Source organism: Carassius auratus, chromosome 30 (assembly GCF_003368295.1).
Source record: "Carassius auratus strain Wakin chromosome 30, ASM336829v1, whole genome shotgun sequence".
In the NCBI taxonomy this organism is placed as follows: domain Eukaryota; kingdom Metazoa; phylum Chordata; class Actinopteri; order Cypriniformes; family Cyprinidae; genus Carassius; species Carassius auratus.
Window position 1 is genome coordinate 29,726,860 of NC_039272.1, and position 9,564 is coordinate 29,736,423.

The 9,564-nt window shown below is 35.6% G+C and overlaps 2 pseudogenes; one reads left to right on the plus strand and one right to left on the minus strand.

The window, feature by feature from the left end:
* Window positions 1-2,565: 2,565 nt before the first annotated feature.
* Window positions 2,566-5,155, minus strand: LOC113050075 (serine/threonine-protein kinase 11-interacting protein-like; annotated as a pseudogene).
* Window positions 5,156-8,340: 3,185 nt separating this feature from the next.
* Window positions 8,341-9,005, plus strand: LOC113049914 (insulin-like growth factor-binding protein 2-A pseudogene; annotated as a pseudogene).
* The last annotated feature ends 559 nt before the right edge of the window (window positions 9,006-9,564 follow it).

A 9,564-nucleotide genomic window follows, 5' to 3' on the forward strand; every position in this document is an offset into this window, starting at 1 on the left:
CTTGTCACAAACTCTATCTTGGAAATGCAACTCCAATATTTACCGGTGTCTTGTTTCTTATCTTGTCCCAAAACCTTCTCGGGTCATTTATTTCACCCGTACGTTTGCGCTTCACAGAACGTGCAGGCAAAGTATAATCATGATCCATAACTAAGTTATTGATTGAGGTATAAATACGAATATAAACAATATAAATATAAAATATAATAGTCTAGATCAAGGCTAGCTACTACTTTTTCTTATTTCTCTCGTCTATGCTTCTGTTCAGCTTTGTATTTGGCAGTTCCGCAGGAAGTTACATAAACTAGAGGGGTCAAAGTTTATATGACGCCATAGACAGGCGACACAACGGAAATAAAGAAACGTGCCGTGTCTTCTAATTAAACTATAATTTTCTCCGGATTTGAACGTTCGTGGAAACTGTCGGGATAATGTAAGTACACAACTAAAAATATATATATAACATAGATATAGTGATTTCTGCTATTTTTAAAATAGATAATACATATTGTGCCTTTAAATATTAACATAAAGGCCATATTTAAATTACATTCATATGGATACTCTCACTCTTTTTTTGCTTCTATTTTAGAACAAATAATTATATAATAAAAATCTGCATGACCCAAGAAATCAGAGGAATGAGGAATTTTGCATCTAGATCTTATGGTTGCACTACATACAGTAGTTTTGAGATGGAGACTCGAAATTTGCTATGGTTAATATTCTATATGGTAGAATGGTTCTATGGGCTTCCATAAATGTACAGAGCAGAGGAAGAGGAAGAAGATAAATGAGAAGGAGGTGAAGACTAACGGATACTATAGGTGCCTGAGCACCAACATAAGTGAAAAACAATAAATTCAAAAAATAATATTCTGTCTTAGAGTTTTGTTGTGATGCAAACCACTAATCAATAACCAAACGTGGTGCATTGAAGGTTAAACTGTTATTGCTTTATAACATATAAATCTTTATAAAAACATACATCTCTGTAAATTAAAAAGAACATTGGTGAACTGAGAAAGCAAGTTTGAGTGAGTGAGACGGCAATTGTACATAAGCACACAAACTGCTTCTATCGCTCCAAAGTCTTTGAGTGTCACGGCTAACGTCACAGCAAACACCAGTCCCATCAGTTGTTATTCAATTGTGGAACACAAGGCAATATCAACAAAATGCTAAATTGGCCATTTTAACGCATACTTGTTAATTTTGCCACAAAACAGAAACCACAGTTTTCCCTTATGTAATTACTAGACAACAAATGTTGCAAATTTTTCTGTCATATGGCATTTATATTAGTAAAAACACAAAATCTTGATGTATCAAATATTGCATAAACAGCAGAAATTAAATCAAAATTTAATTCCGAATTAAGCAGAAACAATAACTGAGATCTATAATTGAATTTTCAGAATTATTCAATTATATCATACTTTTGCAAGCAGATTTTAGTTTTCAGGAGATTATTTTTATCAACAATTCAGTTAAAGGGACGGTTAAAGGGATCATATGACGTTGCTAAAAAAAAGAACATTATTACTCCTCTATGCCCCGCCTTTCTAAAATGCATTGATTTTTACAAAGCCCATCATTCTGAGAAGCGAGGTGTGCTCTGTTTTGCCAGCTATATATATTGTGATTGGCCAAATACCTCAAGAGTGTGACAGAAATGTTAGCCCCTTAGCATACTGTGATGCTGTGTCCTTGTGGTGCAACGAGACAAAAACAATAAAACCCATAATAAACAAGACATTTGTTGCATCCAGTGGGGACATAATGACTATATAATGATGATTATAATGACTTATACTATCTTTTTATGCGTTGCATTGCATCACGCCGAGTAAACCTAAAACCATGTCTGCATCTGTTATCATAGAACGAAAAACAACAAGAGCTACTCTACACTGCTCAAAACTCGCGTTCGAATCATCAGTGGCAAATTATTTAAATATGAAAACGCACTTACAGACTGCGAGTCAAAACAGACGGCATTGTAGGCTACTCTCACAGGTTCAGGAAACAGTCATCCGTAAAATGCGCTGCCCACATCTGAATATTTGGGTTGAAATGTTCTGAAACACTGTTGTAAATATGACTTGCACTGACTTATAGTTGTGTCTTTTGGAAGGGCACACAAAGTATTTTCGCTTTCACAACGAAACAAACCGTCTCAATGGCAGGGCAGAGGTGGCAGTAACAATATTACAGTGAGAATCAAAGCTATGCCTACTTTATTTTTGCATAAACATTTGGGCAATGTTATGCAAATCTTCCCTCACATTGACATAGACATGTGGGGCTATGTTTAAACAAAGCATTGTAGGAAGGCATGGACGAGTCTTAACTTATTTAAAGAATATCTCTTTGGGTTTGAGACTTCAGTCTTTGCAACTTTGGGGATCTCATCTATTCATGAACAGCGTGTAACATTCCTAAGATAAAAGAAAACTTGAAATCGCATAATGTGACTCCTTTATTAAAAATTTTTATATCAGAAATTTAATTTATACTAAAGAAAGGTGGATCCGTACACCCATTCTTGAAATATTGGTTGTAATTTTTAGGATTATATCCCAAGCACTGGTTGATTACACTTGATTCTATAATGATGAATGATCCTTCTGACCTGTAATTCTTCCTGTGGCTTGTCATCCAGCATTATGTAACAACGTTTACGTCTTTCACGACTAATGTAAGTGGAACTCCAGGGCTGGGTGAGTCATCTGCATGTTCTATAAAATGTAAAGAGAGAGTGTGAAACAAAGACAAATATGCTCCATCATCTTATAGATCCTTATGAAGAGAAAATATGCCATCTGACCTCAGTGGTCATGACATCTTGCAAACTGTCTAGTTCTACACATTTTTTTAACACACCCCTTGGTGCATGTCGACATCCAGCATGGCAACCCTGCCGCACTCGTAGGAAAAGCGGTTCAGAGATCCTTTTCCTTTATCTCTCCACATCCTCTAAGAGCAGCCCCACCAGCATTGGTCTGCACAAGCCCACTGTCCAAGTCCATTTCAAAGTGAATGTGGGGAAAAATACAGAAAATGTGCAGCTGGAACTCACTGAATGCAACATTTATATATATCATAAAGCAACTTCGATCAATAGGCATACATGTGTTTTCTTTTTTGACAGCAAAACTTAGTGCCTACTTCTTTCACAAAAAAATGTCCCTTAAAATGTTTTATTATTAACGAAAAAAAAAAAAAAAAAAGATAAAAAAAGTAACAGTTGATACCCACCAGCCGATCAGACTAGGACAGAGGGGTGCCATCCAGGTGGAGCTGAAATCCAAGCAGACGTTAAAACTATAGCTTACAACTCTAAAACATCTGCACAACAGCAAGAAATATCTACAAGCAAACATCTCACTATTACTTTTACAAATGATATCAGAAAAAAAGGAACTGGCACCTCCCTGTGGTGGCTATGATAATCATGAATACAATCAATGTATATTATTTAGACATATTGCAGTTGTCCATTTAAAAAATCAATGTAACAATTCAGAGACTGCTTCCTGTTTTTCAATGCCACATCATATAACCTGCTGCTACTGTACTGTACAGCTTTAATATAAGGACAGATTAAAGTAATGACTTGGATGTGCACTTTTTACAGCTGTTCGCAAACTAAGAAAGACTCACCCCTTGGAAAAATAGCTTGTGGAGAAAGGTGGTGGAAAGTCGATGCCCTGTGTGTCTTCTGAAAATACAACGGGTTTCCTTCCAAAGTTAACTGAAAAGAGATTTTTTAAAAAACAGTCAAGGTGGTATATTGGAGATATAGGAGCAAGAAATGCAAAACGAATTCTGTCTACTTGTGGTGAGCAAATAAATAAATAAAATTGCACAAAAACAACATACCTTCAAAAATTCAGCACAATCTTGGATCTTGTTGTGGCTCAAGTCAAGCCACTTTAGGACATTAAGCAGACTCTGAAACAATTTTGAAAATTGTTAACTGCAGATTCCGATATTTGTTACTCTATTTTTACATATTTCATAAGTTTCAAACAGGAGATTCTTACTAGCGACTTGTCAAGAACGGAAATGGAATTGTAACTGAAATTAAGGGTATGGAAGTTCTAACCAGGGTAAAACTAAGCTGAGATCTCCTCCACACAGAGAGAAAAGCTCCTATTAAACACACACATATAACAGTTACTTTATTTATGCATACAAACATGGTTAAGTTTAGAAAGTCACTGTGTCAATGCTTGTTGGAGCAAAAATGACCTCTAGAGAGCCGACACCTTTTGAACAAGTGAAGACTTCCAGCTGAGAATACACTCCAAGACCCTCCAGACAATGAGGAAGAATACGCTTGAGCGAAATAGAAAGATAAATCAAACAAAAAGCAACATTTAGGACAACATGGCAGAATAAAAGCAACAGACACAATTGAATGAATTTGTTTAGGAAGCGCAGTACCTCTAAGTGTTTGAGGGACTTGAATGGGAACACATACACATTTTCACAACATACTGTAGTTTCACACCAGGTGGATTAACAAGCTGTTTTACAGACACATATGATCAGATCATTGCAGCTCAGTGTATTGGACTGGCAAATTATGATGCATTTCTACACACACACACACAAAATGACAAATAAAAACATATATATAATGATTAATCAGGACACTTTGTTGAAGTCTGAAAATCATCTTAATTGAAGATGACCTACAAAAATGTAGTACTAATTAATATGGAATACATTTTTCCTCAGGCTATCACAATACCTTGTGTCACTCAGTACCTTGAGTGATACGGTCTTCTGCAGCATGTCAAAGAGGAAGTGGACTTCCAGCAGGGAGGCAGTGTCTGCTGTGTGGGACGGCAGGGCCAGAAAACCATGCTGATGTGTTCGCGACAGAAGATACATTTAATTCTCAACTTGCAGCAGAGTTGAACTTATTCCTACTCAATCTAAATCCAAACTTTGAGTGACTGCGGACAACTCAACTCAACTTTGTTAAATTTTTTGCTGTATGGATTTTTTTCTGGAACTGGGCCTAGTGAAACTGTTTAAATATACAATGATAAAATTAAATAACTGCTTTTATACCATTATTTCACAGTAACGTGGCAAGTCTGTGTACAACCGTTGACAGACCAGCCTGAGTGGATGACATCCTAAAAAGGGTGAAACATATTATGTTAACAGAAAATTATTGCAAGCAAAAGGGGAATTATTCTAATAAAAATATCACAAATAACATATTTAGAATTTCATATAACCATATATAACCATCAAATAACATATTTATAAACAGAATAATAAAAATGGCAAATCTTACTGACGTTCCAACAATAAGGGTTGGTGAATATATGTTCTCATGAAATGCAAAATTATGCTCCAAGAAATACTAACCCTCATCCTCAAATAACGTTATACCCAGTTTTGAACCGGTGTTGTGATGGAACACCATACCCATCAGAATGGGATACCTTCATTAATACTATACCTCACCTTTTTTGGAATGTGTTCATGTAGCTACTTTTTGGGAAAAATGTTGTCTATTTGTAAGTGCTTCCTTATTAGTACATTTTTCTATGGGGTTTAAGGATGTGTTATTTGGTTCTTATAACTCTGACAAAAAGACAAGTATTTTCTTGTAAATCTATTTATTTTTCTAGCCAAGTTTTCTGTACACAAGTGTAATTTTTTGTGTAACCTCTTGTTATTGTCTTTTGCAATAACCTGAAATATTATATGAGTACTATAACTTCTTCCAACAATGCCAAAGCTTTAAAGTCAGTTACATTGTGCACAAAGTATAATATTTATGCTTTTTTTATAATGAAAACAAAAGGGAGTCGAGGCATTTCTATCTCCCTTGAATTTATTTAAAGGATATGTTACCCCTGGCTCAATAATTATTATTATTATTATTATTTTGTAAATGTATTATTTTTATTTTGTTATTATTTTTTTTAAACTTTTGTCTATTTTACTTGCTTTTTACTTTACTTGCTCTTTGTCTACTGTTTATAATTATATTATTTTTTTTTGTTTTTGTATTTGCTGTATTTGCAGTTATGTTTGTTCAAAAAAAAAAAAAAACAATAATAATACACTTCGTGAAATTGGTGGAATTGCGCATGCGTTAAATTTAAACATAATTTCAGCATACCTAAGATTACAAGCGGTAAACAGCATACCCCTTTGGGGATATCAAAACAGCATACCCCTTTATAAACTATATTTTATGTATAAACGACATTGGGAAATCATGGAATTAGGAAAGTTCAATTTCCTTTCACATTTGTGGACATCCTGATCTCTTCATATGATCTTATTTCTTAAAGGTACGGCGCCCCGAAATATATATATATATATATATATATATATATATATATATATATATATATATATATATATATATATATATATATATATATATATATTAAAAACAGAAAATAAAAAGCGAGCATGTATTTTGAAGGCGAGCTGTTTAAAGATCTGGAAAATGTTAAATAAACTATCCCTTAAGACTTAAACTGTGATTTTTTGTTTATTAATGAAAAATCATTTGTCAAAACCCTTATCTCGTTGACATCCATTTTTACAGCTTATAATGCAAAACAGCAAAATCTACTTGCCTTACCAACCTGATTGTGTAACTGCTGTTTTTATGGTAAACGTGTAACTTGCAAATATGTTTGTTCTCTCTTGCCTCATACCCACACTGACTAAAAATCTACTCTAATTTTCTTGGAAATCAAACAACCTCAGGAAACAATATTCCAAAGTACACACTAGTGTGCACGTACAGAATCCAATAAGTATTTTGACATACACATTTTAATATACAGTCACACATATTCAAATCTACTAATATTTGAACATTGTATTAATTAATATAATGTTCATTCTGATGACATAAGCCTATTAGATACAAACAAAAATCACTATGTAAGCCACATAAATCACTCTCTTTGGGAAATCAGTTTTAACCAGGCCAAACATAATGCCTTTTATTTATTTATTATAGCTGACCTTTAAAATAGGCCTTTCTCTCCCATTAAATCTCTAATATAAATCACAGACATATCTTTTATCTAAATAATGTGAAAAGTTTCTCTAACTAATTTCCACAGTGGAGTATGCTGTATAGACGTTCTTCTGGCCACTTGTTTACTCAGAAATGTCCTTGATGGAGAACTGCACTTAACCAATTGGAGATACTGTGGCTTATAGCCCTCAAAATCCTAGAGAAACCCAGACGCTGTACAAACTCTGTGTACACAGACATGGGTTATGAATATGTGGGTCTCAAGTTGGTTAAAAAATAAAAAAAGAATAAAAAAAATTGAAGAAAAAAAAAGACCTATGTGGTTCTGCATAAACACTCCTGCTTCATCACAACACCAACATGACCTGACATTTCAAAAGTCCCTTTTCTCCATCAAAATCTCCAAGGCAAAAAGGAAGCTTGCAAGCCAGAAATACATAAAATGCCATGAAATCAGAGGGTACCCACACAGAAAAATTATTCTCATTTATATCTCTTCGACAACCGCTGTAGCTATAGGTCTCACATGGAGCAGCTATTTCTGTACCCTTAAATAAACAACGATTAGTCTCAGAGGGGAACAGACTGTGCTGGGCTTTGCTCAGGACGGGTTAATGGTTGTTTGGTTGGTAAGCATGATACCTCTACTCCTGGCCCCTGCAATCAATAGGCAACAGAGAGATTACATTCAGCTTGTAGGCCAGTCTTATAAGTACATGAAGCAACAGCACTGATGTTTAATTTTAATATGCACAGAGATGCAACCATGACTACAAAGACACAGAATAGTTTGCTTATGTTTATTCATATCAGTGTTGCTGAGCTACTTACTGACAACTACAACCCAGACAGAACAAACATGTGAGGCACACTTCACTGACCACTGTCTCTCTCCACGCCAGTCATTTTAGAATGGTCTCAAATATTATAAATGTATTGTTTTTCATAATGTGTTCAATAAAAGTGACCATACTGCACATATTATGTAGACTAGGTACGTTTTTGTAGTGTGTGTACTGTCAGAGAAGAACGGGCTCCCCCTGTTGTAAATAAATAAATATTTTTAATAACTGAAATTCCACTTGTATTTCAAGAATTTAATTTTATTAAGCCATTTAATTGATCAAGACCCTGCTGGTTTAGCTTAGCTCAGGAATTCTCTCAATGCCTATTGGAGCTAAGCATGACTTTCTTACTCCAGCTGCTATAAGCACTTTTATTTAATGACAGTCTTAACATAACACATTAAAACGAAATATCTTTTCTGAAATTGAGGCAGGACACAGGACTAACATAAACACAAACGACCCAAGGCGCTGGCACTGTAGTCCCTTTGAGGATTTGTTTGACAAAGCTGCAGCCTGCCTGTCATCTCCTGTGATGTCAGCGGCATATGAACACTGATAGAAGTCCGCATCAGCCCCAGTTCGCCGTCACCTGTGCGCGTACACTTCTTTGTCTTTTCTTCATATCTGCATGAGTTAACCCCTTCGATTCGCAGTGTTTCTACACCGTGGACACGATGCTGTTCTACGGGAGTTGCAGCTTGCTGTTGGCACTGGTGACTTTTCACGACGCCGCTCGTTCGGAAATGGTGTTCCGTTGTCCGAGCTGCACTGCGGAGCGCCAGGCGGGTTGCCCGATTCTCACGGAGACGTGTGCTGAGATTGTTCGCGAGCCGGGCTGCGGCTGCTGTCCAGTGTGTGCCCGGCAAGAGGGCGAGCTGTGCGGCGTTTACTCACCGAGATGCTCCAGTGGTCTGCCGTGTTATCCCAAGCCGGATTCGGAGTTGCCCCTGGAACAGCTGGTTCAAGGTTTCGGGAGATGTGGACGTAAAGTGGACACTGAGCCCACAGGAAGCACAGAGCCCCGGGAAGTCAGCGGTAAGTGATTTAAAGGGTTTATAGGCTATATAGGCTAAGTGATTTAAATGCATGATTTGTTGCAGTAGCTAATCTTCCTAAAGTGATCTTCCTGCTAGCCTACATAATGATAACAAATCAGATGATTTAGGCTTAACGCTTCCGTTGACATTTTAGAAGATTTGATTATTATTTGTTTGATTATTCTTTTTATTCCTTACATGAAAAACGCATTTCATTATGACAGAAGGCATCATATTTTTTTTTTATAACACATTGTATGAAAAAATAAATAAAACACCATTGTTCCTTTAAAAAAATTAATGGTGTAAAAATAAATATAGGCCTAGGCTTTTCACAAAAGTTTTCTATTCCGTGTTTTGCTGATACTGCGGTTCTAGCCTACTGCAAATTATCAACAGTCATCGATAAAAGACTTGATTGGTTGGAGCTCGATATGAGTTGATCGAAACCTACTCTACAACTTTTTACATAGTTTAACATCCTTTTAAATAGACTTCAGACTGCTACAACAAGTGGTTATGTTTATAGTTTTGTCTCTCTGAAATTAAACATTAGGTGAATAAGGAAAAATAAAATAAAAAGTAAGCGTTTTCTGGAGAACTAGGGAGTAGGTTACATGGAATGCAACAGTGATAGCAA